Below are 6,470 nucleotides of genomic sequence, written 5' to 3' on the forward strand. Positions count from 1 at the left end.
AGGATTCAAAAAAAACAACTAATTGGGTACTAGGCTTAATACCTGGGTGATGAAATAATCTGTACAACAAACTCCCATGACACAACTTTACTATATAATAAACCTACACACGTACCCCCAAACGTAAAACAGAAGTTAAATAAAAAATAAAAATAAAATGGTAAATCTACTTTGGATAACAGTCTGGCAGTTCCTCAAAATGTTAAACAGTTATCATAACCAAGGAATTCCACTCCTAGGTATTTACCCAAAAGAACTGAAAACACACATCTACATAAACATATGAATGATCATAGCTGCACTATTCATAGTGGCCAAGAGTGAAAACATGTCAAAGGTCTGTTAACTGACGGAAGAATAAGCAAAAGTGGCATATCCATACAACGGAATATTTGGCAATAAAAACGAATGAAGTAACATACATGTGTTAACATAAATGAGCCTTGAAAACATGCTGGGAAAAACCACATCACACCACATATTATGACTTTAGTTACGTGAAATGTTCAGAATACGCAAACCTACGAAAATAGATGAATGGTTACCTGGGGAAAGGTGCATTGGAAAAAATGGGGAGTTACCACTATTGAGTATGGAGGTATTTTGGGGGTCAATAAAATGTTCTTAAATTGATAGTGGTGATGGGTACACAATTCTGAATATACTAAAAACCACTGAAACTGTACACTGGGTGTAAATGGGTGAATCAATGGCTTATAAATTTTATCTCTAACTACAGTTACAAAAGGCATGCTCTGAACAACTTGAAGCTGCTTGCATATATATCTGGAGACGTCAGGGCTGCCCAGTGGAGAGATGGCCTGCCTGAGAACCAAGGCAGAGGACAGCAGAGCTCAAAGATACAGTGTCGCAAATCTTTAAAACTTTCCTTCAGATTTAGAGCCTGGATCTATCAAAACCCAAAGGTTCTGATCCGTGAACCTTTTTTTTTTTTTTTTTTTTTTTTGGAGACACAGTCTCGCTGCTGTCGCCCAGGCTGGAGTGCAGTGGTGTGATCTCAGCTCACTGCAACTTCCCCCTCCTGGGTTCAAGTGATTCTCCTGTCTCAGCCTCCTGAGTAGCTGGGACTATAGGCACATGCCACCAGACCCAGCTAATTTTGGGGTTTCACCTTGTTAGCCAGGGTGGTCTCAATTTCCTGACGTCATGATCCACCTGCCTTGGCCTCCCAAAGTGCTGGGATTACAGGCATAAGCCACTGCGACTGGCCCATGAACTTTATTTTCTGAGACAGTCTCACTCTGTCACCCGAGCTAGAGTACAGTGGTGCAATCTCGGCTTACTGCAACCTCTGCCTCCCGGGTAGCTGGGATTACAGGCATGTGCCATCACACCAAGCTAATTTTTTGTACTTTTAGTAGAGATGGGGTTTCACCATGTTGGCCAGGCTGGTCTCCAACTCCTGACCTCAGGTGATCTGCCCACCTTGGCCTCCCAAAGTGCTGGGATTACAGGTGTGAGCCACCACGCCCGGCCCTGCTCCATGAACTTCAAAAGTATGTCATCTAATGAATTCTCCTTTGGGGCTTGGAAAATAATAATCCCCTTATGGCTTCTGTTTCTTGAAACTTAACTGGACAATACAATTTCTTTTAATACACTTTGTCATTTTAATCACAAGACTTTATTTACAAATGAAACCTTGTAATTTGATACATCAAAAGAATCTAAGTTACTGTCACTAAATCTTTGCGATCATGAAAACCAGGAGCATAAAATGTATAGTTCCAATCTCACTTAAGATATTTACCTCAACAGCCTCCAACTTTGCTCTTCACGTACAAGTACACTTAAGGTATTAGGAATAGTATAAGTATTGCATAGTTGCCACCCAACAAAGCATTTAGAATTCCTCAAGATCCAAGATTCTTTCTTCACAACCTCCTTCCAAAGTGAATGTTAACTTGCGTATCTATAGCCAGGGTTAGTCGACTGTTCTCCTGTACTTACCTCAAAATGAATATACTCCCTGTCTGTTTTACATAATAGAGTGTGCCTCTAATGGGGAAGGGAGGGAGGCCTGATTAGATTCTTGAAATTCACCTTCATAAATACCTTTTTTTTTTTTTTTAAAGACAGAGTCTTGCTCTGTTGCCCAGGCCCACAGTGCGATGGGGTTACCTCAGGTCACTGTAACCTCTGCCTCAGGGGTTCAGCCACTCGAGTAGCTAGGATTACAGGCGTGTGCCACCATGCCTGACTCATTTTCGTATTATTAGTAGAGACAGGGTTTCACCATGTTGGCCAACTTGAGTCCAGAGCTGGTCTCGAACTCCTGGCCTCAAGTGATCTGCCCGCCCCAGCCTCTTAAAGTGCTGGCATTGTAGACACGAGCCACCACACCTGGCCTACAAATAAGTTTTAAGCAACATTAAATCAATTCCCTAAGCATTTGAGCTCCAACTATCTCCAAGACACTGATAATCTAGGAGGGAAGAGAGATTCCTGTACAATCACAGAGATAATGTAGAAGAACAAAGCTTTGGGGCAAGTTTGTCCTGCCTAGGAATTCAGTGGAGGCATTTTTTTATTTCAAACAACACTGCAGGTAAGTCCAGATGTGGACCAGTAAGTGACGGATACTTTCTAACAAAACAGGACCTACAAAAAAGAGAATCTAAGAGGATCTACAGTGATGGGTTTAATCAACAAAAAGCTCATGAAGTTAGAGCTTAAATGAACCAGCTGAATTTCTGCTAAGACAGCATTACATGTCCCAGGCCACAAAATCTATTTCCTCTAACACGACAATAGCTAACATTTATCGGGCACTCACCATGTTTCAAGAGCTGTTTAACTGTGATATGCATGAAACTCCTGAAACTCTACCATAACAATCCTATGACATTAGTACTTTTCCCCATTTTATAGATGAGAAAACATGCAGAGGTTTATTTTTCCAGGGTTGTACAGATACTGCTGAGTGCTACAGCCAAGATCTGAACCAAAGTAGTGTGGTTACAGGGACCATGATCTTTATCACTAGGTGAGACTTCCTAAGACATTTTGTGGTTACAGATGAAAGCCCTGGACATGCCCACTTTGGCTGTACAGGATGCATCCTTCCAGAGTGGTGCTCTGTGCCACATTCCCCTATGTGCCACCAACAGTAATAAAATATAATAAAAACAATCAAATAAGAAACACAGCACAGACAGAAGCAGACCTCTGCCCAGGTAACTTCTACTACAATTCCCTTACCACAGACCTCTTTGCTATCGCGCTAAGATTAACAACTGATTTTTCAGTACTATGCCGACTTTTCTTCTTCTCAAGCTTTGTTGTCAAATCCATTGAGTCCCACAGTTTAATTTTTAACCAATGTTGATTCACCGAGCTAGTAATTTTAATTCGGTAACAGGTAAATTACTCCATAGTTACGTATGAATAACTGCCTGGTTAAATCAGGGTGGGTTTCTTAGAGGTGATATACTTACCGTTAACAGCACAACTTTAGTCTTTAATTATTGTGTATGTTCCCATTTCACTCCAAACACATCAGTTCCCCTCCACACAGTATTTACTTCTTTGGTCCTAGGGACAACAAGAAACGTTTTATAATAAAAGAGGACACGCTAATGTGTTTACTAGATATGACACTGCTGTGCAAAACTGTTTTCTTTTAAGGCTGCACAGAAAGCATGCTAACTTTACTGAATTCTTATTAAGTGTCCTAAGTAACAGAAATAGAAACTAGGTCTAGCCTGAAAATACCATTCACTTAAGTCAGAATCTATGTGCGCTCCTCTAGGTCGGCTATTGTAGTATCATTGCAAAACAGTAACACTTTATCTCTGCACTTGTCTTTATTGGATTACTGTTATTTAACAGAAAAAAATCCGACTGCACAGGAAAAAAAATCTAAAACCTTTACATGCACATTAACAATGAATGAAACATGATTAAAGCTAACACATTTAGCAGAAAAATACAATCTCCAAACAAGCTCTGCGGCCCGCCTACTGAGATGCATCGGCCCCCCACAAAACGAAAACGCGCCTCAAGCTCATACACATCCTTGTCTTAAGACGGTTATGCACTCGACGCACTACAAATTGTTTCCACGGAAATTATTCCCCGAAAGTTTGCTGCTAAACTCAGGACCCTAAGGACGTTTGCTTAGGGAATCCGTGTCCCTCGAGAACACCTAAGATGGGTACGCGTTTGTGCATTTAAAAATGCCTCAAGGAACTAACTATTGCAGAGGAACAGAAAGCATCGCCGGCGCAGAAGCGTTCGCGGACCACTTGGAGACAGATGCCAGTACAGCAATTCTGTTCCAGGAGGCTTCGACTTTAGAGGGCAGGGGAGGAGGAGAACGCTCGGGAAATAGGAAAACAAAGATTTTTTTTTTCCACTCCAGTGACAGGAAAGCCTTAAAAATATAAGCAGCCCTCATACCCACCCGCCTCACCAGCCGCGCCTCGCAGTTCAACAAAACGCGTCCTCGCCACTCGCGACCTCTACCGCGCAGAGCTAGGCAATGAGGGAAAACAGCCAGCGAGGCCCGCCCTCCGGTGCAAGGCTCGGCGTCCGCAGAGGCCCAGGGCCGACCCCAGTACGGCGGGCAGAGGCGAGCGCGGCGGCCGAGCCCAGCTCCGGGCGGCGGACGGCGGGACGCGCGAGCCGGCGGGTCCCGAGGCCCGGGTTCCGGGGCCGCCTGCGACTGCGTTCTCGCCGCAGAACAAAAGCGCTCCGCGCCGCGCGCCGGCCCCGGCCGTGAGCGCCTCTGGCTCCCGGTCCCCGCCCCGCCCGCACCCCGGAAGGCGAAGGAGGGACCTCGGGGTGCTCGCCTAACACTTACCGACAAGGGAAAGGGACCACCCCACCAAGCAGGGGTAAAGCCAGCGGCCTCCCGGGCCCCAGAGTTTAAGTCAAGTGGGGTCCGCCTCCAGGGGCGGGTCGAGGAGCCAGGCCCAGGATCCAGGAACAGCTAGGCCCCGCCTCACGCCGGAGGCGGTGTCTGCAAGGGCCGCGCAGCCGCGGTCCTAGTGCCACCCGAGAAGCCGCGGAACGGGCCCGCGGATCGCAGCAGGGTTTGCAGAGCGCTTTTATCTGCCCGACGCGGAAATCTCCCGCAGCGATCTTCTACCTTTAACGGGCATCCGCAGCACCCAGAAGGCATGTTAAAGAGAGATTGAGAACCGCCAGCAAAACTACTGATTCAGTAGGTTTGGGGTGGGGGCTGAAAATGTGCATTTCTAACAAGTTCCTGAGACCGACTGTTGCTGCTGGCCTCAGGACCAATTTTTTCTATAAAGCGCATGGGAGTCAGAGTGCACCCAAGGGATTGTTAACCCTTAAAAAAAAAGAAAAAAAAAATCAACAGCTTAGAGGCAAATAAGTGTGAAAGACAGTGGATAATCTATTTGGGGCTTCTGAAAGTCCCTGAGGAAAGTTGACTTTGGAGACCAGATCACAAAGCATGACCTCTTAATTGCCAACCTTTTGTTATAGATTAACTCCCTTATTTTCTTGTTCCCAGCTCGGACCAGATAGCATCTGAGTTACAATACGCCTTGAATAAGATAAATGACCCCTTGACTATTACATCCTTAATGTGGAATGTTAAATAGACCCTTCCCAAAAAGAAACACTGGCTAGAACCAATTAAATTGCTATACGTTAACCTTCTATGGAAAATGTTGACATCCTGTTAAGCTTCCCAGACCCTGCCTGTATAAACGACCCTCAGACTTCTCGCTTTCGAAGCACTGACCCCCATCTTTTGGAGTCTGTGGCCTACCAGGTCGCCGTCCTCAAAATTTGCCCTCAAATAAACCAATATTTAATCATATTGCTCGAATCTCATTATTAAGGTTTACATAAGCGTTTACTCAGTAATGAAGGTTGCAACCAGGATAGCAAATCAGAGATTGTGCCACTGGAGAGGAGCAAGGGAGCTTATGTTTATAGGAATTTATTTGTTACATAAATTGTCAGATTATTTCACTGGTGGATTAAACGAAGAAGTCTTTAATCATTAGTAGAAGGGTGCATTTGCGTCTGTCAGAAACAAAACAAAAAAAACTATGTACAGAATATTCTTGTGTGTGTGTGTGTGTGTGTGACAGTCTCGCTCTGTCACCCAGGCTGGAGTGCAGTGGCGTGATCTTGGCTCACTGCAAGCTCCGCCTCCCGGGTTGACGCCATTCTCCTGCCTCAGCCTCCAGAATAGCTGGGACTACAGTCGCCCGCCACCACGGCCAGCTAATTTTTTGTATTTTAGTAGAGATGGGGTTTCACCGTGTTATCCAGGATGGTCTCGATCTCCTGACCTCGTGATCCGCCCGCCTCAGCCTTCCAAAGTGCTGGGATTACAGGCATGAGCCACCATGCCCGGCCAGAATATTCTTAAAGATTGGGGGTGGCCAGGCGCCCTGGTTCAGGCCTGTAATTCCAGCACTTTGTATCCCGTGCGTCCGTGTGAAGAGACCACCAAACAGGCT

The 6,470-nt window shown here is 45.4% G+C and overlaps 1 protein-coding gene across 1 annotated transcript in view; it reads right to left on the reverse strand.

Moving 5' to 3' along the window:
* Positions 1 to 4,735, reverse strand: part of RESF1 (retroelement silencing factor 1) — a 33,881-nt gene extending 29,146 nt beyond the window's left edge. The window contains 2 exon segments of the mRNA XM_033222477.1: positions 3,459 to 3,555; positions 4,427 to 4,735. The gene's annotated coding sequence lies outside the window, so the exon portion shown is untranslated.
* Positions 4,736 to 6,470: the final 1,735 nt, after the last annotated feature.

This window comes from Trachypithecus francoisi, unplaced genomic scaffold, assembly GCF_009764315.1.
Source record: "Trachypithecus francoisi isolate TF-2019V2 unplaced genomic scaffold, Tfra_2.0 Lachesis_group11, whole genome shotgun sequence".
Classification (NCBI taxonomy): domain Eukaryota; kingdom Metazoa; phylum Chordata; class Mammalia; order Primates; family Cercopithecidae; genus Trachypithecus; species Trachypithecus francoisi.